Genomic DNA, 27,860 nt, shown 5'->3' on the forward strand with positions numbered 1-27,860 from the left:
TAGAGACATCCCTGGGTCTGCTTAGAACCATGGTGCTGGTGGGAGAGGAATTAACCCTTTTCCCCTGCATAATTTTCCCAATAAAAATTGCTTACGTCCCCTAAGTGATTTGCCTTTTTAGGGAAACTTTTGGATCCAAATTTTAAAGAGACAAGAACTGCAATCATGAATCTCTATAATCTTTGCCCCCCTCACACACACCCAGTAAGATTTTCAGTATTTTTCTGGAAGGGCAGGGATGGATGTCCAGTGCCTTATACATAACTCCTAGCAGAGGCAGGGCTAATGATGCAATAGAAGCACATATAAGAAAATATACTTAATATGACTAATCTGTGATAGTGTTCCACACATCTCTACATCTGTGTGTCAGTTCGTCTCTTCCTCCTGAAACACTACACTGGTGTGGGCAGAAAAGGTACCACCAGACAGCTAAGAAGTAGAAGAAAGTGACTGGCTGCTTTTGGATAGGAATCTATGACTTTTTGTCTGGGAGAGAGGCCCCCAAATACCCCTTCTATCAAGGACTGCTGATTCCAAAGTTTACCTAGCAATCAACAGGCTGCAATGTAACCTAAGGTCAATTATGCAGTTGTCATGGATCCACTGAAACATTAGAAGAGGGGCTTAAAGACATCATTAAAAATCACTGAATAGAAAGTCTAATATGCCCCAAAAGCAAACAGAACAATTTCCTAGGAAAAGCAGGTGACCTGGGAGGGGAGTCAGTGAGAAACAGGCAGGAGAACAAATGCTAGGCTAGCGCAGGATATGAACATTAGAACATGTGCCTTTCTATATATCATCTACCACACCACACCACACCATACCATATATTTAATAAGACCATCAGTCAGTCTAGCTCAGTATTGTTTCCAGTGACCGGCAGCAGCTCTTCAGGACTGCAGGCTGGAGTCTTTCCCAGCCCCAGGGACAGAGCTATAATAGGGCGGATGGGTTCAAAGAACCCGAGCCGCCCAGCTCCTGAGAGCCTCCTGACTCACGCCAAGCTCCAGCAGCTGCCAGTCCTCCTTTCCCAGCTGTTTTTGTATTTTGTTTGTTCTCTCTCTTGCTTGGAGCGAGGGAGAGAACAAACCAAACAAGCACTCAGCAATGAACATGGCTGATGAATGACCTTCCAGGTCTCTGGCCATGCCCTCTTGCATGGGGCATCACATGCAAGGGGTGTGGCCAGAGCCCTAGAGGACACGCAAGCTCTCCGGAGCTCGTTCTCAGCTGGCAGTTTGTTGCCAGTGGGTTGCTGTTGTTTTTCTTTCCTCTCCCTCGAGCTTGAGGGAGAGAACGGAAAAAACACCCAACTAGCAATGAACCACCAGGTGAGAATGAGCTCCAGATAACTCCTACCGGCCCTCCAGGGCTCTGGCCATGCCCCCTTGCACGTGACATCACATGCAGGGGGCATCGCTGGTGCACACGCCCTGCATACACATGCACACACAAAACCCAGCAGAGCTGAGCCATTTTTGGAAGGGCAGTATGTCAATCAAATTAATAAATAATAAAACAAGGGGGCAAAAACAGGCTCCCACTCCCCTTGCTACACCACTGCCCAATCCTGCAAGGAGATGCCAAATAGGGATGTCCACAAATTGCGATTCAAAGTGCACATGTGGAGGCCATGTGTGTGCCAGCATCATGCGAGGGCAGCTGGGGAGAGCACCAGCGCACAATAATAGCTGGGGGCTAGCCCTGGCAATTCAGGAAGTGGTGGTGTGTGGCGGAGGAGCAGGTATGCACCTGCTTTCCTCCGTTTTAAAGGTGCCAGGGATGGGCTGCAAATCTTGCTTTAAGAACATAAGAACAGCCCTGCTGGACCAGGCCCAAGGCCCATCTAGTCCAGCATCCTGCCACCAGATGCTGCTGGAAGCCTACATGCGAGAGTTGAGAGCATGCCCTCTCTCCTGCTATTGCTCTTCTGCAACTGGTACTCGGAGGCATCCTGCCTTTGAGGCTGGAGGCGGCCTATAGCCCTGCAACTAGTAGCCGATGATAGCTGTGATGGATGATGTGACTGAATCGCAATTTGTGCACATCCCTAAGGCCAAAGATTGGGCCTGAACCTTCCGTATGTAAAGTAAAGCAGATGCTCTTCCACTGAGCTACAGCTCCATTTAAGATCAACTGTAGGGCCTAGAAAAGGAGGAAGCAGAAAGAGAGGGGACCAAGGAAAGGGGAGATCCTAAAAAAGGAAAGCATGAGAATATAAGAAGAGCCCTGCTGTATCAGATAAAAGGTTATGCTGGTCTAGCATCCTGTTTCCCTCAGTTGCCACCCAAATGGTTCTAGGAAGCCCACAGGCAGGCCATGTAAGAAAACAGTATTCTCCTGCTGTTGCTTCTCAAAAACGGGTCTAGAAGCAGCATATATATGTCATCACTAATAGGCATTTATAGACTTGTCCTCCATGAATCTGACTAATTCTCTTGGAAGCCATCTAGGCTGGTGGCTATCACCACATCTTGTGGAAGCAAATTCCATACATTATGTGCTGGTAAAGAAATCTGTCCTTTTGTCTCTGACTCACTCCATACAATCAGTTCCACTGAATGACCCCAGGTTCTAGAATTATGAGAGAGAGATTGAGATTGAGATTGAGATTGGGGGGGGGGGGGGAGAGAGAGTCCTCTCTCAGTCCAATTTCTCCACACCTTGCATCATTTTATAACCCTCTACCAAAACCTATTGAAGTAGGAGCCAAGGTGGGACAAATCCCACTGAGAAGAGAGAACTGGTGCTTGGGAACTGATACTTGGGCACCCACTTAGCAAGAATCCATCTTCAGGGCTGCATGTCACTAAAAGCCACTGTGGTGTAGTGGTTAAAGTGTCAGACTCGGACCAGGGAGGGCCAGGTTCAAAACCCCACTCAACCATGATGCTCACTGGGTATCCAGTCACCTTCTTCAGCCTAACCTACCTCATAGGGTTGTTGTGAAGCTAAAATGGAGGGGGACCATATACACACCCCTGAGCTCCTTGGAGGATGAATGAGATATAAATGTACTAATTAATTAATGGTGATCCACATGATGCACAGCATCATACCTCCATAACACTGTGCCCCAGGGCTGCTGTGGACAGGGGCGTTGAGAGCACCTGGGTGGCTGAAGGATGTAGTCCTACTGTCACCTCCTCCCCCCCGCCCGTGGCTTTCAATCGTACACACAAAGCACTTGCACCCTCCAAGCCATGCTCCTTGGGGAGAGCCAAGTTCAAAACCCCATTCAGCCATGAAACTCACTGGGTGACTCTGGGCCAGTCAGTTCTGGCTCAGTCTAACTTACCATACAGGGTTGTTGTGGAGATCAACATACATAACCATGTACACTGCTCTGGGCTACTTGGAGAAAAACAGGATATAAATGTAAAAGTAAATAAAAATACAGCAGCCTCGGCGGGGTGTGGGGGGGAGTGCTAAAGTGATGGGAGGCTGCACACATCATGAAAGTCATTATGATTTATTGTTAGGAATATACCACTTTGCAATACACCATTTTCCAACAAAAGAAGTACTCAAAGCGGTTTACACAGAAAGAATAATAAGATGGCCCCTTGCCCCCCAAAAGGCTCACAACCTAAAACAATAACACAAAGTAAGCACCAACAAAGCCACTGGAGGGACGCTGATAAAGACAAGAGAACTGATAAAGACAAGAGAACTGCCACTTCAAAAGGTGCCTCATATGTGACACCCACAACCAAGCCACCCCAGGATGAGAGATCTCACTCCAGGGTACTAGTATGGGCTTTGAGAACTCCTCTTCCAGAACAACGGAAGGGAGGGAAAGCACAAGCAATGTCCATCTGAGTGATTTTATCAATGGAGTCTGTCTGGCTTCTCAAAGTGTGTGAGTGTTTGTGCTTCAGTCCTCAGAGTCCTTCACCTCCTCAGAGATGGGCTCTGGAAACTCTAAATAAATTGATCCTAACAGCACAGCATGAATGTAAAGTACAAAACAGAGGAGACTGAATTCACGTGACCTTGCATAAATTGCTTAACTTCTCGGCACATCAGTTTCCCCAGCTGAAACAATACCACCTCATCACAGATGTATTCTCTGAAGAGCTATATTAATCAAATTAATCCTTTGGAGCAAAACTCATTAGTGCTAGGTTCATTAATGTTTTGAAGAGCTTTGTGGTTGCTAATGTTTAAAAACCAGTTTAAGATCCTGTCCTGGAAGGCACAGGAAAAACATAACGTATTATTTTATTAAGTGTCTGCATCACTTCTCCTTGGGAAGCTGGAAACCGTTTTTCAAGAAATATTCCATTTTGCTTGCAGCCAGGCTGAGTAAGGTTGCACAGCCACAGGTGACCACAGCAACGGCCTTAGTGCCAGAAAAGACTACAATTCCCAGGAAACCCTGCACCTTTCCTAGGACAGCAGGGGGAAATGCAACCCTTTTCAAATGATGCCATGGAAGATACCACACCCCACTTCATTCAGATAAAAATACAAGTAGAGCCAGCCTGTCTCCTGCCCAAACCTAGCAGGTACCTACAAGGGTTGGAGGAGGGTAGTGAGATGGTGGGGAGGGTCTTAAACAGCCAAATCACTTCAATGACTGGTTGGGACATGCTTGCTTGAATTCAGACCAAACCGGAAGTGTGCTGGTTTGCTTCAAAAACGAAGCTTTGATGGCCAAATTGGAACAAATCTCCTCCAAATCAAATCTGCCCTTGAAGCTTTTACAACACTATTGTACAGTCATTCACACAAATACATGGGCATGGATTCAGATGTACAACTTAGGCCTGGTTCAGACAAAATATAGAACCGCGGTTGCAGCAGCCCTGCAGTTCCACACCCCACTCTCCTGTCCATATTCAGACCTACTGCCGTCTCTCTGACCTGCAGTCAGCAAGACTGCAGAAAGGCGGGGTTGCTGGCTGTGTGGGCTTCCTTCTTTCCTGAAGAACAGCCAGCGCAGCCAATAGCAGCCGGAGTGAGGGAGGAGCTTCCTCCCCGGTTTGCTGTGAAGGCAAACTGCACTCCTCAGATCAGACATATCTCAGTTGCCTGAGACATACTTCAGTTGCCACCGAAATGCAGTTTATGGTGGCATAACTTAATGCAAACCTAGAGTGACAAAAGGAGTTAGGGGAGGCAACCTGTAGATCCTCTTTGGTGGGGGAGTAACTCCAGTTCCCAGTTCAAACATTCAGGTTTGGGAACCAGAGGCAAAGGGACCTCTGGCTTCCTGTTACTTGTGAATGAATGTCTGAATAGGGCTTAATGCCAGAACAGGGCTACAGAAATTAAAGTTTGAAGCCAATTCTGACACCATAGCTCTATCCACACATTATGTTCAATGCACATACAATCTGGGTACAATAAAAGGGATGTATAGATCTATATGAATAAACATTATGTTCAGTGTAGATATCGAAGTACACTTTCCATCTATACTCTATATTTGAGGGGGCTTGAACTGTAATTGGAGGTACTCTAGACCCCCTAAATTTGGATCTCAAGATTTGATTAAGCAGGCCCCAGGAGAAAAAGACAGCCACAGATTTAATGGTCCAAATAAAGACCTATTTTATTGATTACCATGAAGAGGCATGGCATTTAGGAACACACATGAGCATTCTCACATTGCATAGAACACACGAGATGGTAATGGTATCTAGGCACTGAACTCAACCCTCATTATATAACTAGAGTGGATTCTTGAATTTGTTGTAAACTATTGTAGGATGAGTTCTTTAATAAGTTATAACTAGAGTAAATTCTCTACGTATGTAATTGGCTCGGTAATGTATAACTAAACAGTTAAGTAAGCAATCAGCTAACACACTAGGTAAATGTATCTAAATTACTAACCAAGACTAGGTCCTATTGAGGATAGAGGAAGAAAGAAGTAAAGGAAGAAGATTAAGAGCAGTAGCCAGGGCTCAAGAATAATCAGTGTCAGAGAAAGGACCAAGGAAAAAGTGGGGGGAGGTGATCCAACACCCCAACATAGAAAGCAAGTGACCATCATAACTGTAAATGAATTTATCTAAACCTTTGTATAATGATTAACTGGAGCAAAGAAACAGTGACAAGGACTGGGTGCAAAACACTGGAAGAGAAGGGACAATGACAAGGATTAAGCAAAAAGCAGAGTCAGAGGCCAAGGAAATCTAGCAGATTAAAAAGGGACAGAGAGACAAAGAAAAAGGACACTTCAATGAGAGGAGAGAGAGAGAGAGAGTCAGTCATTCCCTAGTTAGCTAAGGAACAGTTGAGGCTAGCTAAAGGAAGCAGAGTCAGAGTACTTCTCCTAATCAAAACAGATTCCTGTTAGAGATGGAAGAAGAACGCAGATAGGAAAAAAGTGATGAGAAGCAACCAAGGCCAAAGAGAAATGAATTAAATATCCAAGCAGAAGCTAGGCAATGCTAATAATAAAAATAGGCAACTGACAAGACAACACTAATAATAAATGAAAAAATTAACTAGTATAAGAATAAACTAAGCCATCAATTCCTATGAAGAGCAAACAAGCAAAGGCATGAGAAAGAGAGGGAGAGGGAGAGATGAGGCTACAACCAGGGCACAGGGCACAGAAAAAGCAAGAGGAGCAGATACCCTGGGTCAATTAAGAAAGCAGTGAGAGGCTAGCAGGCAGGTGGAGGGAAGACCTGTCTGACAGACAAACAAGGAATGATTGGGGAGAAACGGCTTCCTTCTATGCAGGCACTTAGGGTGCTCTCCAGCAGATGTGGGACATAGTCCCACCCATGGCTTCCTTCTTCATTAATTTATGCAGGAGTATTAGTGTGTGCCCAAGCCACACACCATACATCCACATCAGATGCTGGAGGCATCGTCTGTGCCAGGATGGGGCTATTCAGCTCCATTGCCAAATTTCCCCATCTCAGTCAGCAGTTTGTTGAATCTCTGAGTGGGAATTCCTCCAGGAACCTAACCACTCAATTCCCATTTACTCAATGACCTGTTATCTGCAGTTTCATTACTCACAGATATTGGTGAGAGAAGAGCCCCCACAGAGAATGAGGTCCACCTGTAGATCTAAAAGCTGCTAGGTTGGCTAAACAGTTACACACATTCACACATTCATATATCTTAAAGCATACTTGGGATGGGAAGGGGAATGAAGGAAAGTCATAGTTACCTATCCAGGTGAGATGTACTGAAGCCAAGTATTCAGTAGAGCAAATATGGGGTGTGCTGCCAGGATCAGAGAGGCAGGGGGTGGGCTTTGGAAGTCCCTTTTATGGGTTCTTCCAAGACATGTGCTCTGTGCTGAGTCACTGAACACCTAAATGTGTTTCTTGTGTCAGACAAAAGCCAAACAAAAGGATATGCTTTTGGTCAAAAATGACCAAACCGGTTTGGGGTGATTTGGGGAAGACAAAAGAGGTGATGGGCTAAGCTATTCCTGTTAATGGACGATCCAGTAGGAAAACAAGGGAAGTCAAGTGTGGACAAAATAACTTCCAGAAAGTGCTAGCAAAATTCTACAGGAGATGGAGACTGACAAAAGAGCCAATATCCAAGTGGATCCAAGAGGAAACTGGGCCATTTAGGTACTTGAATGCTGGAGTGTCGGAAACATTGCAGACTTATTCTGGAAGGATCTGGAGCAATGGAGTTTTTCTGAATGGGAAAATAGGGACACGTTGGTAGGTATGATATGTCTATCTGACCCCGTGCCAGTCAACAAACTGGTTTATTTGGGGCAGTCAACCCACAGTCTGAACCCAAGGTTTGAAGCTGGTTGATTTGTCCTAACCATGGTCTCATGTAAAGTCTGAACCTGCAGTTGTGTTTTTAGTTTTTATTTGTTTCAGTAGCTCCACCCTCAGATGACTCAATAACAACAACAACAACAATAACAACAACAACAAACATCACCAAGACCTGGCAATGGCTTAAGAATGGCAACTTGAAGAAAGAAACAGAGAGTTTAATACTGGCTGCACAAGAACAGGCACTAAGAACAAATGCAATAAGAGCAAAAGTCGAAAAATCCACAACAAACAGCAAGTGCCGCCTTTGTAAAGAAGCAGATGAAACAGTGGACCACCTAATCAGCTGTTGTAAAAAGATCGCACAGACTGACTACAAACAAAGGCATGACAAGGTAGCAGGGATGATACACTGGAACATCTGCAAAAAATACAAGCTATCTGTAGCCAAACATTGGTGGGACCATACAATTGAAAAAGTTGTAGAAAATGAAGATGCAAAAATATTATGGGACTTCCAACTACAAACAGACAAAACATCTGCCACACAATACACCAGATATAACTGTAGTCGAGAAGAAAGAAAAACAAGTTAAAATAACCGACATAGCAATACCAGGGGATAGCAGAATAGAAGAAAAAGAAATAGAAAAAATCACCAAATACAAAGATCTACAAATTGAAATGGAAAGGCTGTGGCAGAAGAAGACCAAAATAATCCCAGTGGTAATTGGCGCCCTGGGTGCAGTTCCAAAAGACCTTGAAGAGCACCTCAACACCATAGGGGGCCACAGAAATCACCATCAGCCAATTACAAAAAGCATCTTTACTGGGAACAGCCTATATTCTGCAACGATATCTATAATACAACATTGACAACAACATTGATAATAAAATTTAGCTATCCCAGGTCCTTGGGAAGGACTCGATGTCTGGATAAAACAAACTAGTCAATAACACCTGTCTGACTATGTAAACAATGACAACGACAGCAACAATAACAACTTTAATTGTTAGCTGCCCCATAACAAATTGTTCTCTGGGCAGCTCACAACAGAGGATTAAAACATACAGTAAAAACACATAACACATAAATCACAGCAGACAAAAAAGGTAAAAAGAAAATACAATACAAAGCAGCTTAAAAACTCATTTTAAAATTAGTTAAAATTCAAAACAAATCTGAAAAGCCGAATTTTAAAATTCAAATTTAAAAGGCCTGTGTGAACAAAAAGGTCTTTACCTGGCGTCTACAAGAACAAAGTGATGAAGCCAGGCAAACCTCACTGGGGCAGGCTAGTCCATAAATGGGGTGCAACCACCGAAAATACCCTCTCCCGGGTAACCACCTGGCTCACCTCATTTGGCAGGGGCACCCAGAAGAGGGCTTCTGAAGAAGATCTTAAGGTACAGGTAGGGACATATGGGGCATGGCACTCGCTCGAGCAACCTGGTCCCAAGCCATTTAGGGCTTTAAAGGTCAAAAACCAGCACTTTGAATTGGGCCCAGAAATGGACTGGGAGCTAGTGCAGCTGATGAAGCACTGGCGTAATATGATCAAAACTATTTTGTACCAGCTGCAGTTTCCAGACCATTTTCAAAGGCAGCCCCACGTACAACATCCTAGTAATCTAAGCAAGAGGTTAGCAAGTCACAAGCCTAGATCATGGAAGGAAATGCAGGGCGGTGGGGGGCCAAATGCATTTATCGTTTAATTATCATTTGTGGAATCAACCAGGCGCGGGCCGTGAACGCGCCTCCGGGGGGGGCGGCGGGGGGCTGTAAACTGAGCCCGTGCTCTGTGCCGCCCAGCAGCCCCCGCGGCGGGGAATCGCTTCCACCACTCACCTGGCTCTCACGGAGGCGAGCCCCCGCCCGCCTGGAATCAACCCATATTTGTTAACTGGATGTCTGAACCCAGCCTAAGTGATCAATGATGTGTATTCAGGGTTTTAATTGTTTTGATAGTTTAATTGTTTTTTAAGATGTTTTTAAATTGGTGTTTATATTTGTATTTCTTGTTTTAATTGTTTTTAATGATTTCTGGTTTTCAATTGTAAACTGCCCTGAGCCAGCTCGGAAGGCCGGTATAAAAATCAAATCAAGAGGAGAGCTGGTCTTGTGGTAGCAAGCATGACTTGTCCCCATAGCTAAGCAGGGTCTGCCCTGGTTGCATCTGAATGGGAGACTTGATGTGTGAGGACTGCAAGATATTCCCCTTTGGCGATGGAGCCGCTCTGGGAAGAGCAGAAGGTTCCGAGTTCCCTCCCTGGCTTCTCCAAGATAGGGCTGAGAGATTCCTGCCTGCAACCTTGGAGAAGCCGCTGCCAGTCTGTGAAGACAATACTGAGCTAGATAGACCAATGGTCTGACTCAGTATATGGCAGTTTCCTATGTTCCTATGTAAATCAAATCAAATAAATAAATAAATAATGAATGAATGAATAATAAATAAATAAATATTCAGCTTGGTAGGCTTGGCGAGTGTTGAAGCCTTCTCTGCATCTCTATCTACAAATACATTTACGTATATCCGGAACTGTTATGATTTTTGCTGAATTACTCCACACCTATGACATCATTGTTTTACCAAACGTTCTGCAAGAATCTTTTTTAATTAAAAAAAAAAACAAGTTTGAAGGGAGATATAGCTTATCGGGTACTTTAAAGCTCTCTGGTGGAGAGCAGGTCATGTGGGCGCTCACCTTGTTTATGGGGTGTGGCATGACAGCAGCTCCTGTGTCTGCTGGCATGAGGAAGGAAGGAAGGACCTTTAGATGTTTTGTGTGTTTTACCCACTCTTGTATCCCAAAAGCTGATGGAGCGTTTTGTCTTTTGAGAGGACTGAGAAGACCACGCAGCTATAAAGCCTACATAAAATCACTCTGTGTGTGTGTTGTGCACACGCACACACCCAAGTATTCTAGATTTCCAAATTCAAGATGGTTAATCTTTTAAGTGTGTAAAAGGCCCCCCCCTTTTTTTAAAGGAGAGATTTTACATAGGGTCTAAGAGATTGTTATGAAGGCAACTGAGATTTTCAAAACAATGCTACATATGTTGTTTATAGCAAGACTATTCATGGCATTTCTATTTTCTTCTTTGAAACTCACCTAGGATCAGGGCCAGATTATTACATGCTGAAGCCCTTAGGCTCTGTCATGCTTAAAAGGCCCATTATGAATACTATTATGAAAAATGGTATTATTCTAACAAAAAGGACAATTAAAATAGAAATAATAAAGCTGCATTTTTACATGGCAAAAATACAATGAAACACTAATAGTCTAACAAAAAAAACCCCCACCAGTTCTCTTGCATTAAGCCTATTTGCATGAGAAATACCTTTAAATGAAAATAAATGTACAACTTGAACAAGTTAACCCCTGCTAACTTGGCAAAGAGGCACCTTTTAACGTGGTGATTCTCTTTATTTAGCAGGGGGAGAGTAACTGGCCCTCTCCACCCCCAGCACAGTATCTCCAGTGACTGTTGCTGGTGTCTATCTTAGGTTTATTTTTAGATTGTGTCCCTTTGGGGACAGGAATCCATCTTATTTATTTATTATTTATCTGTGTAAACTACCCTGAGCCATTTTTTGATGGGCAGTATAGAAATCAAATAAATAAATAAATAAAGTAAGTAAGTAAGTCATGGTTTTGTATTAAGAGCCTCCTCATAATGTGAGGCCCTAATCTGGAATTTAGCTTGTGTCTAAATTCAGCACTGCCTAGGATTCCAAGGCAGAGTGTTGGACTAGGACTCGGGAGATGAGTTCAAATCCTCACTCAGCCATCAAACTCACTGGGGCTATTCCCACGATAATTGGAAAGTTGGCTAAGGGAGCTTAGCCCACTTTCCAGTGGTCGTGGGAACCACCGGGCTCACAGGCGAGCCCAGTGCTCCCAAGTTGGCTAGCCCGCCTAAAACACCCTCCCCTTAAACAAGGTTAACAGAGCACTTGCTATTATTATTATTATTATTATTATTATTATTATTATTATCCACAATAGGGCTGTTCTGCCAGTACTTACCATCGCGTGATCGCACATTGCAACAATACTTGCATTCTTCCCAATGCATGCCACTTCGCAACATGTGATTACACAACCGTGAGTAGTAGCAGAACAGCCCCTTTGTGCAGCAACATGGGCATGTCTTTTAGATGCCCTGCAGCAGCACAGGTGGTTCAGAACCACCTGCATTACACTGCGGGACATGTCAGTCGCTGGCCAGACCCAGCCTTTCTTAGTTTGAGCATCATTATGTGCTTCAAATCATCATCATCATCATCATCATCATCATCTTTATTATTATTATTACATTTAAATCCCGCTCTTCCTCCAAGGAGCCCAGAGCGGTGTACTACATACTTTAGTTTCTCTTTCACAACAACCCTGTGAAGTAGGTTAGGCTGAGAGAGAAGTGACTGGCCTAGAGTCACCCAGCTAGTATCATGGCTGAATGGGGATTTGAACTCTGATCTCCCCGTCCTAGTCCAGCACTCGAACCACTACACCACGCTGGCTCTCATGGCTCTCATAATCATGTCATAGGGACGATTATAGTGCTGGTACAATTATCATCATCATCATCATCATCATCTATTATTATCATCTATTATTATTATTATTATTATTATTATTATTAACAACAACAACAACAGCAGCAACCCATTGTAGTGGATATTGTGAATAGCACAACAACAATGCACAACTCCTCTCTACCAGGAATTCTGAGGCAGCAACTGAGCCCTGTTCACATGCGGTGTTCAACCCATGTACACACTGTATGGAGTACACACATGTACAAATCTGTACACCCATCCAGTTATTCACATATTATGTTGAATACACATGCAATAGAACTTCTTATCTGCACCCTGAATTTGAGGTGACCTGTGCCCAGGTTCATATTTTAAATGAATGCATGCACAATGATTCACACAAAAACATGTGCACAAACGCCTGAGAATAGTCTGAATAGGGCTCTCTTGTTGCTCAGATATGCCCCAGGGTTCTTCTCATAAAACAGGTGTGTGTGTGTGTGTGTGTGTGTGTGTGTGTGTGTGTGTGTGTGTGTGTTTGTAGTACCCTTTAAAAGTCAATTTTCCACAATGCAAGTTGAATATAAAAATTAAAAAGTCAAACATAAAATGTGTATGCAGTTTCTTTTCAGTTCTGATGTACAGCCAAACCTTGCTTTTATCATTCACATGGCAAGAAGTCCAGGGCTAAACTGTTAATTAATTAAATTCCATTAAGACCGCCTTCCTTCTGAATAACCCTGCATCAGGTTGTGCAATAAACTAAACCAAAGCGCACATTTTTGCTTTGGTGATATTGTTAGCTAATGTAAAGGCTGATAAGGCCTCCCCCGCTCTCTGCTTCTTCTGTGGGGCTAGCATGGCTGTGTTTCTTCTGAACATTCCCTCTGGCTGCAAGAGTTGTTTTTTAAGTTAAACCTCAGAAATATCCTTGTGAGTACTTCCTTCTGCATCTCTTTTGCACTCATCCGTTTATATGCTTGAGTGACTATGGAAGCCAATCAAAACTCTTCTGTGTTTTCTGCTAGGTCTCACAAAATGACAAACTTTACACTCATTCTGGTGACCAAGTGCCATCAGAATGAGCTTTCATGAAAGGTTTCACCAAGAGAGGTGAACCCACACCCTGGTCCTCTCTCTGACCTGCACGTCCAACATACTGAGTCACCGTGACATTCCTTACCTCAGCCTTATCTACATTATAAAACACTGTCATTGCTGCAGCTGAATAATTTCTGTTCACAAATCAGACGGCCAAGTCAGCATTGGGCACACATTCATCTGTAGCTGCTGTTTGCAGAGCTGTTACAGCAATTACAGTTATCGTATCATCACAAAACTGTGCCTCCTGAGGAAACTCCCTGCTTGCCTTGGAGGAACTGCTCACACATTAACAGATCCTTTGCATGAATCAAGCAAGTCAGCCTGCAGTGAACAGTAAGAAAAAGGCCCTGTTTGAATAATCAGTGTGTTCAATTCTCTCATTCAGGGGCGTAACTATAATAGGGCAAGCGGAGACAGTTGTCTGGGGGCCCCAGAGGCAAGTCGCATGACTGACTCCCCCAGCTGCGCACCTGCCCGGGCTTCCTTCAGTTGTATTCATCCTCCGAAACTGATGTGAGTGTTAAGACCTGGAGCTACCAGAACAGCATGTCTTTCTCTAGTACCATTACATGACTTGCATCATCCACAATTTACAAAACCTTTAAAAAAATAATTTAGGATGATGTTCTATTGTGGCACATAGATGATATATATAAAATAAATTTTATTATGCTTTTTGTTACCAGTATTCAGCCTCATTTAAGATTTCGTTACTTCATGAGCTGAGCTTCAGTGAGGGTGGGGCCCATTTTAAAATCTTGTCTCTGGGCCCACTCCAACCTTGCTACGCCCCTGCTCTCATTCCATGGACCAACCTCATAATATGCACAATATCCACAATGTGAATATACGAACACAATTTAGGGTCCTCAACCCACCAGGATTGGCCTGAAGTCTCCAGGAATCAGAATCGATCTCCAGGAGCATTTCCAGATGGGGCTTTTAGCTCACTTCTCCTCTGGAATGGAGGGTGTGTGTTCACCTATCAGACAGATATCAGAAAGAAGTCCCTGTAAACTGTCAGGAACACTCTAGACATGATTTGGGTTTTTTGTTGCATGTCAGAGCATAGCCTGATTTATGTCCAGAATTAAAAAAAGAAACCACTTTTTGTGTCAGTTTTTGGGAGCAAATTCGAATTCACAGTAAAGCTTCACAATAAAGCCTGCTGTCTGGAAATGCTCTAGCTGGTGACTAGTAGACCAAACCTAGCGATGTTAATGGCTTGAGACTGTGAAAAAGAGGGAGGGGGGATCTCCAGGGCATTTTTCACACAGCAGGTTTTACCACAAGTTTACTGTGAGGTTTTACTGCAAGTTTAAAGTTGCCCCCCCCAAAAAAGACACAAAAAGTGGATTTTTTAACCCTAGATATAAATTGGGCCACACTCTTAACGCACAATGAAAAACCTACATTGTGTGTGAAGTGCTCCCTGATAGCTCGCAGGGACTTCGGGGTAAATCTGGCCGATGTATGATATAAGCCCAAGCCACGCCGCGTTCATATGATGTCACATGCAAAGGGGGAGTGGCCCAGGCTTGGGATAGCCCGAGCGAGCTCTCCCCATGTATTTCCAGAGATGGAGAAAAAGAGAAATACATGCCGTCAGGCAGCAAGCGCTGCCTGAAAAGGACAGGAGAGAGCTCCCTCAGGGCTCTCCGGAGCCCAGGTGTGGGCAAGGGTAGCTAGCTCGGGGCTCTTCCGGAACCTAAGCCATGCCCCCCTGTGGACTTCGGTGGCCTTTTTCATTGGTGGCCTGGGTTCTTTGAACCCATTCGCATAATGCTGGCTCCGCCCCTGGCCACCACATGAAGGAAGCAAGCTGGATCTGCCTGGCCCACCTATCCGTGCTCCTGCATCACATGGCTCTGCAACCTTCCACTGAAGCAGAACCTCCACTCTGGCTTCCCCATTGGATGGATGGTCAGTTGGCAAGGGAAGGAGACCAGGGAAGAGAAGCTGTGTTGTTTTTGTTCAGAGCAAAGTGTTCTGAGCGGAAAAATACGTTCCAGCTGCTCCCTAGAACTTTGGACACCACAGCACATGCAAAAAAAAAAAAAAAGTTGTTTGGTCCCCAGAATAGTCTCTATTCGTCTTAATGCAAAAAAAAAGGTGTTTAATCCCTCAAACTGTCGCATGTCCTCTCTAAACGCCCCTAGTTGGCAAGCCTACTCCCTAGGAAGAATCCCTGAACGCTGATAATGCACTCCTATGGCAGCTGGTTATGCTTCTTCTGTAACAGGAAGGCAGTAAGAGATCTGTGCAAGAGGACAGGAGGCTTTTGTCTTCTGCTTTTGCATGGTCCACAAAGCAGAATTTCCTGCCCCTGCCAAGCTCCATTGACTGACTCCTGTGACCCTGGGCTGAATTAGCAATCACTCAAGTGCGGGTCCTCAGTGAGACTGCCCGTGGTCGTGGCCTGCCTTTGACAGTTATACTACCGACAGACAGAGCTATCCAGGACTAACTCCAGCAGAAAGACAGCTGGGGCCATGACCATGCTAAAAGCTGTGGAGAGACTGAGCAAGACAAATGATTCACTCTCCCACACAATACTGAGACTTGAGGTCAGCTCATGAAATTGATTAATAACAGGTTCAGGATGAAGGACATGGAACATTTCTTCATGCAACCCATGATTAACATATGGACTTCATTGCTGCAAGATGTGGCAATGGTCACTAGTTTTCATTGGTTTGGGAATGCATTTGACCAATGCAGTGTGCAATTCTATTAATTCATGCTCTTAATAGCATTATTATACATTCTCTTAAGGTTCATTAGTGTAGCAAATAGAATACTGGAGCTGGAGTGGATTCAAATGCCTGCTTCATAATCAATCTGTGACAAACCAGGCCTGGTCCACCACAGAATCTCACTAGGCAATTTGAGGCAACGTCACTATCCATCACCCTAACCTTCCTTACAAGGCTGTTGTGAGAAAACAATGGGATAGATGCATGAATGCTGTACTTTTTTCCCTAGGGATGGCTGGCTGAGTGAAGACAAAAAGCTGGACTAGAGAGACCTTTCAGTTGATCTTGCGAGGCAGTTCTTCTGTCTAGATCTAGGCTCCTTTGGGTTGGGACCAAGAGCTAGGTTGCTCAGAATTGAAGGCCTAAAGTGATGCTGAGTGCATTTCTCCATATGGACTACTACAGGCAGTAGCAGCCAGGATGGGTGGATCAGGGGGGCAGTTAATTGGTGGGGGTTGTGATTATTTAGCAAAGTGCCAAGGAAGCTACCACTCCAGTTACCGAGTACAGAATTTAGTTGTTGCAGCTATTTAAGGAACATGCATGGAGATCACTGTAGGGTCTAAACTAAATTGATTTATTAGTGAAGTACATTTGAGAGAGGAGAGACCAATCCTATCTATCAGCTACATACTGAGGCGCTTCACACGACACCTGTGAAGCACCTGAGGGTGTTATGCAGGGAGAGCGGGTTTAGCCCGCTCTCCCCGCAGATGAGCAGCCACTCGTAGCTGGGTGGCCAGATCAGCCACCCACATGGCTGCTGACTCCATCACGGAGCTGGCAGGGGCTGTGGGGATCGGGGGCTGTGTGGGCTCTGGAAGTTCCAGGATGCCCCACGTGAGTGCACGGGGCATCCTGGAGAGACCTCTGAGCCAAAAAGGCTGTTTGCAGCCTCCCGGCCAGGGGTCTACCTGTGTGTCGCTCTGCTAACCTCATTTAAGGGAGGATGGTTTAGGCAAGATAGCCGTCTTGGGAGCACTGGGTCCAGCTGCGAACCCAGTGAGTTGCATGACCACTGGAAAGCGGGATAAGCTCTCTTAGCCCACTTTCCATTGATTGTGGGAATAGCTTCAATGAATAGGGAGGGACGGAGGGAGGGAGGGAGGGAGATGTCTCCATCTTCTCTTTAGGAGGAAAGGAAGAGGACTGACTGACTACAGGAAGTACCTGAGGAGTCAAAGCAGGGGTCATAGAGTAGAGGCAAGCAGGGACAGAGACCATGACTAACTACATCTACCCCATCACCCCTAGTGGTAATTAGGATGGGGCAAAAGGTTGGTGCACTGGAACTCAATGATCATGAAATCATGAACTGGAGCACCTTCCTTATGAGGCTAGGCTACAGCATCTGGGGCTCTTTACCTTGGAAAAGAGGCAACTAAGGGGAGACATGATCGAAGCGTGGAAAATGCATGGTTAAATTTTCTCCCTCGCTCACAACACTCAAACCAGGGGTCACCCCGTGAAGGTAGGAAATTTAGGACTGACAAGAGGAAGTACTTTTTCACACCGTGCATAATTAATCTATGGAATTCTTTGCCATGGGATGTGGTGATGACCACCAGCTTGGATGGCTTTAAAAGGGGCTTAGACAGATTCATGGTGGACAGGTCTATGTGCCCTTGGCACATAACATAAATGTTTGTTTAATTGTTTCAAGTATACCTTTATAACCCAACCTTTCCCCAAGTGTATTTGCAAGGTGACTCACAAAATCTGCAATAAAGCAGTGAAAACAACATGAACCACACGTTGGCAGTGTAAAACAAATGTGAAAAGCAAAATGAAACATACTACAAGTTAAAAGGCCTGGAAAAGATTTTAAAAGGCTTAGCCCAGCACCAAAATGCAGGGCAGCACATTCATAGGTGGGGTGCCCTAACTGAGAAAGCCCTCTCCCCAGTCATCAGGGGCACCTAAAGGAGGGCTTGCATAGATGACCTAAGACTTATCAACCTACATGTGCACCCAGGTCCCAAACTATGTAGAACTTTAAAAGTAAGCACCAGCACTGTGAACTGAGCTTGGGAAAGGACCAGCAGCCGGTGCTTGCTGCTCTTTAAGCACAAGGAAGATATGTTCCCAAATGATAATGATTACTGATGATGATGATAATGATGGTAATTCATAATGAGAAATTATTAGCCCAGATAATAAGGATTTTCACACGATCTACTGGATAGATGGGTGGGCAGGTGGGGGAGAAGGCAGGCTTTCACCTACCTTCCCCTCCAGACAATAAAACAAATATTGCCTGGAGCACAAACTGGTTAGGATCTCCGGAGGCCAGGAAGAAGTGCCCTGGCCTCCGGGAATCCCACAATGCCGCACATGCCATACACAGTGCATTGTGAGATTCCCCCATCAGGCGGGAGTTCTAGGCACCTGTCTCTATATGCGCTCGAGCTGCAAACAGCCTGAGCACACACACAATCCTGGCAGTCAGGTTAAGAGCTCACTCATGCCCTTAACTTCAGCTAAGAGCCGAGCTACGAAGCCGAGATTGGTGGTGCAGCAGCACCGGAAACCGCATGGATCCTGGCAGTTCTCATGGACAGCCAAGCCCAGACTTGGCTGCTCATGAGAACAACCTCAATATGTAATGTTTGTTTGTTTGTTTAACATATTTTTATACCGCCCAAAACTTACGTCTCTGGCCGGTTTACAACAAAATAAAAACAAAAAGTAAAACATTAGTTAAAAGAAAAACAAAACGTTTAAAACATTACAACAATTCAAAATATTAAAAACAATATTTTAAAGCAGCGTTAAAACCATGAAAACAATATTAATTAAAACCTGGGTGAACAGATGCATCTTTAAAGACTTTTTAAATGATGATGCATAGGCTCCAATTGCCCATATTTGCCAAGGACAGTCCCTATTTTCTACCACTCTGAATATTTATATACCACTTTTCAGCAAAAGTTCCCATAGGAGTTTACATGGATAACTGAATGAATGAATGAATGAATGATAAGATGGATCCCTGTCCCCAGAGATCTCACAATCTAAAAATAAACATCAGATAGACACCAGCAACAACCACTGGAGGGATGCTGTGCTGGGGGTGAACAGGGCAAGTTGCTCTCCCCCTGCTAAATAAAGAGGATCACCACTTTTAAAAGGTGCCTCTTTTGTCAGTCAGTTGGCAGGGGAATCTATATGTTCCTATTTCTGGAATCTGTATGTCTCTATCTTACCGCTTGGGAATGCCTTCCTCAATTTTTGAATTGTCATTCTTCAGGATTCATTTCCCTTCCCAGAATCCTCTAGAAATTAGATCTCCAGATGGGTGAGTGGATGCATCTCTAGTGCACCTGACTGCATGTCAATGGGTGCACTATGCGGTGCACAGCTTTAGCGGGGTGAATCCAGTCTTCAATAATATGTGGGCGGGAGGGCCCTTCGGCAGTAATCCTTGGTGTGAAAATTGGTTGTTACAAGAGTATCCTTGTTTCCATCTGCAAAATATTGGAGAGTATGGATTTGGCTAATCTGCTTTGGTAATCAGGGGTAATGTGCTTTGTACCCACTTTACCACCTGCTTTTCATTTGTGGCATGCTTGTTGTCAGAACTGCAAACCGTGCCTCCCCGGTTAATTAGCCATGTCGCCTACACATTGTATACCACACCTCCCAGGTTGCTTGGCCACTCCCCTTAATATACACCACACCTCCCAGGTTGCCCCCTACATATCCACAGGCATGTCCCTATTATCATCAGTGAAATGTTGAAGGGGATGATGATGATGATGATGATGATGATGATGATGATGATGATGATGACATATGCTGTGTGAATCAGATTCAGAACACATCTTTCCCATGAAGAATCATGCTCTTAGAGTGCTAATATATGCATGCATTTGCTTTAATGCAACCTTCTCCACCTGCCTTCATCCTGAGAGGGATGAGAAGGGTCCTCATTTATAATTTCTAGATGTTTTGGCTTCACAGCCCTCCTGCCTTTACAGCGTACCAACCAGTGTTTTTTGTTGGTATGCTGAGGGGTACAAGAGGGGTCTTTCTTCCCAGGATAGGCGAGCAAGCAAAACTTTGACTAACTATGCTTTTCAAACCCTGGAGAAAGAAAAAGTGAGATCCAAGCTCTGACAGAAAGAAAGGCTTTCAACATTCTTCAGGAGCAAGCCTTTGGGGAAGGGAAAATGTCCCTATGCAGAAAACTGCATAGTTTTCTTTCCACTCTATCAGGATGCTCTAAATGGCCCTTCTAGGTTTTTTAAAATAATCTTTCCTATATAGACAGCTGGAATGCTGACTGTGAGTTATTAGCATTTATAAGGTGTTGCCAAATGCTCTCGGAGTTGTAGGCAGCACACATCGGGGATGTAAATTGAAAGGGGCGGGGCACGCTTTTCATCAAGCCTGGAGTGTGAGGTCCCCCTTCCCCAGCATCGATGGAATTCACCAGGCAGGGCGGTAATGTGCAACGGGCGGCAGAGCAAGCACAGTGAATTTTAAGCACTGATCTGTGACCTCATCCACATGGCCGAGGCGGGCCTTCATAAAGGGCGGTCTGTGCTGCAGAGTACGAAGCTCAGAAGTGTGAACACAGCAGAGGCATTAAGAGCCCACATGGAAAATAGAGTATTCTGTGTTGGAAGGAAGGGAGTGTGTTTTGATCGAAGGTGTTAATGGGCTCACCTTTTCCCCTGCACAGGAACAGGAATACCTGAAAATATAAACGCGCCTCTAACGATGTGGCATTTCTATTTAGTACGGCCCGGACAGAAAACATTTCTCTATGCAGCTTGATTTTTTATTTTTTTTAAAGTTTGCATATTTAAAAAATAAAGCTGAGTTTGGTTTGGGTGACAGTATTATCGGCCTTAATGTTAAGGCTACAATTTTGAAAAAAGAATTATCTATGTTAATCACTTAATTGGCCTCATTCAATTTTAATTGGTAGGAGTGCAATTAAGTTTCATTTACACTTATGTAGATATGGTGTGCTACTGTCCTGGAGAAATTAAAGATGGCATTTGCTTCTAATAATAATTAAAGATACTACTGAATTATAAAGTATTCATTTGCTACATTTTTAATCTCCCTTTTCCTCGCAGGGTAGCATGCATGATTCTTCTCTCTCCGTTTTATCTTCATGACTCTGTGAGGCAAATTAGGCTGAAAGCCGGCCATTTATTTCCCCACGTATTCAGTCAATGCACTGGGAGAATAATAGGATTTTGGACTTGCGGGGGGCGGGGATCTAGGAAGTCTTCTGGTCCAGCCCTCAATGCAGGAAACTGCTATAGCATCCCTGACATATGTCGTCCACCCTAGGTTTCAAGACGCCTGAAGAAGGAGATCTACCACTACGCAAGGCAGACTGATCCATGGCCCTACACATCTCTTACCATTAGGAAATTCCTCCTATGTCTAGCCTGAAGCTGCTTCCTTGTAATTTCAACCCATTGGCTCTAGTCCTGTCCTCAGGAACATCAGAGAACAAGGCCGCTCCTTCTTCTATGTGACCGCCCTTCCGATATTTAAAGATGGCTGCAGAGGCGCTCTTACCCCTGGACTTTGGGGCCAAAGTCCAGGGCCTCCACAGCCCATGCCCCCCCCAATCCTCTTTAGTCTGTCCTGGATGGTGTGGTCAGCCAGCCAAGCATGATGATGCTTAATTTGCAGGGGAGGGGGGCCTCCAAAGGTCTTTAGGTCCAGGCTCCAAAATTACCTAGGTGCACCTCTGGATGGCTGTCATATCTCCCCTTCATCTTCTCTTCTCTAGGCTAAATCTATTTATTTTATTTTATTTTATTTTAATTTTATTTTATTTAACATATTTTTATACTGCCCCAAACTTACATCTCTGGACAGTTTGCAACAAAACAAAATAAATGACAACAGAAAAATTTAAACCATTAGTTAAAACAAAACAAATGATGACAGAAAAGGTTAAAACATAACTTTTTATAAGTTAGAAAGTTGGATATATCCAGTTCCTTTCACCATTCCTTATAGGGCTTGGTTTCCAGACCACTCACCATCTTTGTTGCCCTCCTCTGAATGCCTTCCATCTTAAGCAGAGGTGCACCTAGGTAATTTTGGAGCCTGGACCTAAAGGCCTTTGGAGCCCCCCTCCCTCACCACCAATTATGCATCATCATGTTCGGCCAGGTGGCCACACCACCCGGGAGCGAGTAAAGAGGATTTGGGGGCCCCCAGGGGCTGTGGAAGCCCCGGACTTCGGCCCTGAAGTCCAGGGGTAGGAGCGCCTCTTATCTTAAGATGCAGGGCCCAGAACTGGCACAGCATGATCCAACATGATCCACAGTGCTATGAGGGAAGAGCAAGAGCTGCACCCTCACAGGGAGGCTGCTGTGTAGCTCAGCCCAAGTCTTGCTGCACAGCTGATCATGCATGAATGGGGAGGGTGGAGCAAATTCTATTACCTCTCATTACCTCTCATTACCTGGACACTTTGCTTCTGTTAATGCAGCTTAGGTTTGCATGGGCTTTTTTAGCAGCTGTGCCACATCGCTGGCACATGTTCAAACTGTGATCTACTAAGACACCTAGATCCTTTTTACATGTACTGCTACCAAGCCAGATCTCCCTCCCTTCTATACTTGTGCATTTGATTTTTATTCCATAAATGCAAGGTTTTACAGTTGTCTATATTGGACTTCACCATGTGGATTTTGGCCTCAAGTGCAAGCCTGTCCAGATTGTTTTCAATCTTGACTCTGCCTTCAAAGGTGCTTGCTATCCATGCCTGCCTGCTGACTGTACAGCCCTCAGCAGATGTGCCTCCTGGTCTCAACTCCACCATCTGTGTGTTGTATATGTTGCTTTACATACACACAGCTATATTTTGGGGAGGAGAGCTGGTCTTGTGGTAGCAAGCATGAATTGTTCCCTTTGCTAAGCAAGGTCTGCCTTGGTATGCATTTGGATGGGAGACTACGTGTGAACGCTATAAGGGGATGGTGCCACAACTTAGTGGAAGAGCATCATAAGGCTCCAGATTCATTCCCTGGCATCTCCAGTAGGGCTATGAGAGACTCCTGCCTGCAACCTTGGAGAAGCCCTGCTAACTGAGCAAAGAGACACCTTTTAGAGTGGTGATTCTCTTATATTTAGCAGGGGGAGAGCAACTGGCCCTATCCAGCCGCCGCACAGCATCCCACCAATGGCTATTCCTGGTGTCTGCCTTATCTTTATTTTTAGACTGTGAGTCCATTGGGGACAGGAGGACCGTCTTATTTATGTATTCTTTATTTTTTTTAATTGTAAACCGCTTTGAGAACTTTGGTTGAAGAGTGGTATATAAATATTCGTAGTGGTGGTGGTGGTGGTGCATTCATTGCTGTCATATTCGAGTCAATCAACCTTGCTGCAGGTCATCCTCTTCTTCTCTTTCCTTCAACTTTCCCCAGCATTATGGACTTCTCAAGGGAGCTGGGTCTTCGCATAATGTGTCCGCAGTATGATAGTTTGAGCCTGGTCATTTGTGCCTCAAGTGAAAAGTCTGGATTGATCTGTTCTATGATCCATTGGTTTGTTTTCCTGACTGTCCATGGTATCCTGGAGAGACTCTATGTGGTCGCTAAGAGTCGACACCGATTTGATGGCACTTAATCAGAAGAAGAAGAAGAAGAAGAAGAAGAAGAAGAAGAAGAAGAAGAAGAAGAAGAAGAAGCAGCTGCCAGTCAGTGCAGACAATACTGAGCTAGCTGGACCAATGGTCTGACTCAGTATAAGGCTTCCTATGTTCCTATGCCAATTCTGGGCCCTGCATCTTAAAATGGAAGGCATTCAGAGGAAGGCAACAAAGATGGTGAGTAGTCTGGAAACCAAGTCCTATAAGGAATGGTGGAAGGAGATGGATATATTTAACTTTCTAACTTATAAAACGTTATGTTTTAACCTTTTCTGTTGTCATTTGTTTTGTTTTGTTGCAAACCACACAGAGACATAAGTTTTGGGTGGTATAAAAATTTGTTAAATAAATAAATCAAATTAAATAAGTAAAGCCCCTTACACAAAAATGCACAAATGCCTGGGGAGGCATGGTCAGCAGACATGGCTCCACTTCCTTCCACAAACATTCACAGGGGAAATGTCTGAACAGCCCTAGGGTGACTTGCCTAAAGCTACCTAAAAACCTGCATGGCAAAGTATAACTTTGACAAACCACAAAGGGGAGATGCCCCAAAGGCAAACCAAAATGAGAGAGAAAATTCTCAGAGTCTAAAAAACATTCTTTTTATTGGCACAACATGTTTTGGATCTGTAATCCTTTTTTCAAGGGCTAATGATACTGGCTGACGTCCAGACTAAGTGAAACAAAACTACTACTCAACCTGTTCTAATTTCAATAGGACTACTCAGGAGTAATTTATTCTGGCTATCGGCCACTGTTTCATAGTTGCAGGAAAACATCTACTCTCCCTAGTTCTAGTCTGGCACCCTAACTATTTCCCAATACCACATCTTCAACTTCTCTTGACATCTCAAGAAGACACATTGTGTTTTTTTGCAAATATGCAAATGTATTTAAATTTAATTGTTTAATTAAACAATCAGTGACAGGGCAAATGATTAATCAACTAAAACTTCTTTAATCAGTTGACAGCTCTATTTTAGATAATACTTGTGGCAATTAGAAGCAATTATAAAATATTTCAAAGTACAGCTGTGGGTTTGAGAGGCACAAACTACAGCAGAAGAGTTAGTGCTGATGGTGCTGAGAAGGTCAACCTTACAAACACCATATGGACGTTGGGCCTTTGACATGGGGAAGAAGTGACTGCTCAACTAAGAAACCAAGCAACTGACTACAGATATCATCTGTTCGAATTGGTTCTGGTTTTTACATGGTCTCATCCATCAGGCCAATATGATTTCTCAGCAGGCTTTTTTATTTTAAATTTTAAAATGATTTCATAACCATTTTTAAAACCACATTCACACAAAACAAAGCTATCTTTTTATTGTTAACCAAAATATGATTGATAGATAGATAGATAGATAGATAGAACAAGAAAGAAGAAATGAGAGCGGTCCCATACTTGGGAATGGGGCCAAAACTTAGTGACGGAGCATCTGAAGGTCCCAGGTTCAATCTCCAGCATCTCAAAAGCCCCATTCAAACATTATGTTTAACACTTGTACAATGAGTGTACCTAGGTACAGATCTGTACACAGGTACAGTGCTTCACATATTACGTTGAACGCAGATACAGCAATGCACTTCCTGTCTGCATCATGTGTTTGATGGCCCTATACCCAGGTTCACTTTAAAAATGAACCCAGATACAGTCATCCGCACAAAAACATGTACAAGTGTACAGATATCTGCATACTTGTACAACATAATGTCTGAATGGGGCTTAGGTAGGCTGAGAAATACCCCTGCCTGAAAGCAGTGCCACAGACATTTAGTGTAGACCAGGCCTGCTCTACTTTGGCCTTTCTGCAGATGTTGGCCCACAACTATTGACCATGGTGGCTGGGGATTATGGGAGTTGTAGTCCAAAAACAGCTGTGAGGGCAAAGTTGAGAAGGCCTGGCATAGACAATCCTGAGCTAGATGGACTAATATACTGACTCATATAAGGCAGCTTCCTATGTTCCCATTCTCACTCCCTTTTTGGTCAACATTCTACAGAAGCATCAGTGCTCCTAATAAAGCACTGGCACTGTATGGGGATTTCTGCTGCATTCCACACTAACACAGCACCTGTGCATGAGAAATGTAATCTTCATCAGTCTTCTCTAGTCCCGGAAGCACTTCCGGCGACCCAGAAGCAAGTCCCTGAGTTCTGCACAACCCTCAGGGACCTACCTCCAGGTTGCAGGGAGCACTTCCAGGGGCAGGGGAGATCAGTGAAAATTGGGGACAGGGGAGCTGTACAAACAGTGGAGCTGTGTTAGTATGTAGTGTTAGTAACACTGTGTTAGTATGCAGTGCAGGAGCATCAGTATTTTGCAAGGAAATGCTGGTGCTTGCTTAGTCAGGGTGTTGGCTACTTATTTTCAGTTGTTTGGGGGCCTGCCATTGTAACTGTAGCACTGACTCATTTGAGAGCTGAACTGATTAAGTGGTATTTGCAGCACTGTTGCAGGGTAGGTTTAACAATATTTCTTATGTAGAGCAAATTTGTCCATGTGGATCAGGAGTCGTTTAAATTGTAGGACATGTGTTACTCTACTGTACCTTTTACAGAAATCTTCATAATATGTTTATTACTCCGTTTTTAATGGGTTTACCAGGACGTGCGGACGAATGTTATGTTTCCCTCCTTTTATTGGAGAAGACGGTCGAGATTACTTATAAGATTGCTAAATTTTGCGTGGCGGTGAACATAGTCTGCGAAATGTTAACAGCGGGTTGAAAACAGCAGGTTAAAAATTACCCGTGAAACAGCATAGTCATCTGCAAAATTTTCTCTTCCTTCTTCTGGTTCATTTGGTTGTGGTGTAAATGTGATAATTTGCATGTTTATTGTTTTTGTGACTGGTTTGGGACCGTAATAAATGGAATGTAATTGATTAAGTACTACTGTCTCGCCTGGTTTTTACAGAGCTGGCATCAGGGGCTGGTATCACTGGACAGTTGCGAAGGGTCAAGGGTCCTCAGAAGTATCCTGATATAACTTGTCCCTACAATCAGACTCTGTACCAGAGAACTGGAAAATAGCCAATGTGACTCCAATTTTCAAGAAGGGATCCAGGGGACATCCAGGAAATTACAGGCCTGTCAGCTTAACTTCAGTGCCAGGTAAATTGATGGAAAGCATACTTAAAGACAGAATTCTTAAGCATATAGAAGGAAAGGCCTTGTTGAAGGAGAACCAGCATGGCTTCTGCAAGGGAAAGTCTTGCCACATTAACCTTTTGGAGTTCTTTCGGAGTGCCAACAGGCATGTGGATCAGGTTGATTCAGTTGACATAGTATACTTGGACTTCCAAAAAGCTTTTGATAAAGTTCCCCACCAAAGGTTCTTGAGTAAACTTAGCAGTCATGGAATAAGAGGACAGGTTCATATGCAGATTGGTAACTGGTTGAAGGGCAGGAAACAGAGAGTAGGAATAAATTGACAGTTTTCACAATGGAGGGAGGGAGGAAGTGGGGTCTCCCAGGGATCGGTACGGGGACCAGTGCTCTTTAACTTGTTCATAAACTATCTAGAAGTCGGGGTGACCAGCGAAGTGGCCAAATTTGCAGATGACACTAAACTATTTAGGGTAGTGAAATCCACAATTTATTGTGAGGAGCTCCAAAAAGATCTCTCCAAACTGAGGGAGTGGGCGACAAAATGGTAAATGTGGTTCAATGTAAGCAATTGTAAAGTGATGCACATTGGGACAAAAAAACCCAACTTCACATATACGCTGATGGGATATGAGATGTCAGTGACTGACCAGGAGAGAAATTTTGGGGTCGTGGTGGACAGCTCATTTAAAGTGTCGTCTCAGTGCTTCGCAGCTGTGAAAAAGGCTAATTCCATGCTAGGAATCATTAGGAGGGGGATTGACAGAGGCGTAGCTAGGAAAAATAGCGCCTAGGGCAAGCATTGAAATTGCGCCCCCTGTCCAAACATCTGACACCCATCTTTCAGATAACTTTACGATAATGTCAGCTCAAAAATACAAGTCAAGCTTGTTGATCTTTTGATATTTCAAAAACTATTTAGCAGTAGATGTAGCCAGACCAAAAAATGCTGGAAAACTACAAAATTCAGTATGCT

The sequence above is a fragment of the Hemicordylus capensis genome, chromosome 1 (assembly GCF_027244095.1).
Source record: "Hemicordylus capensis ecotype Gifberg chromosome 1, rHemCap1.1.pri, whole genome shotgun sequence".
Taxonomy (NCBI): domain Eukaryota; kingdom Metazoa; phylum Chordata; class Lepidosauria; order Squamata; family Cordylidae; genus Hemicordylus; species Hemicordylus capensis.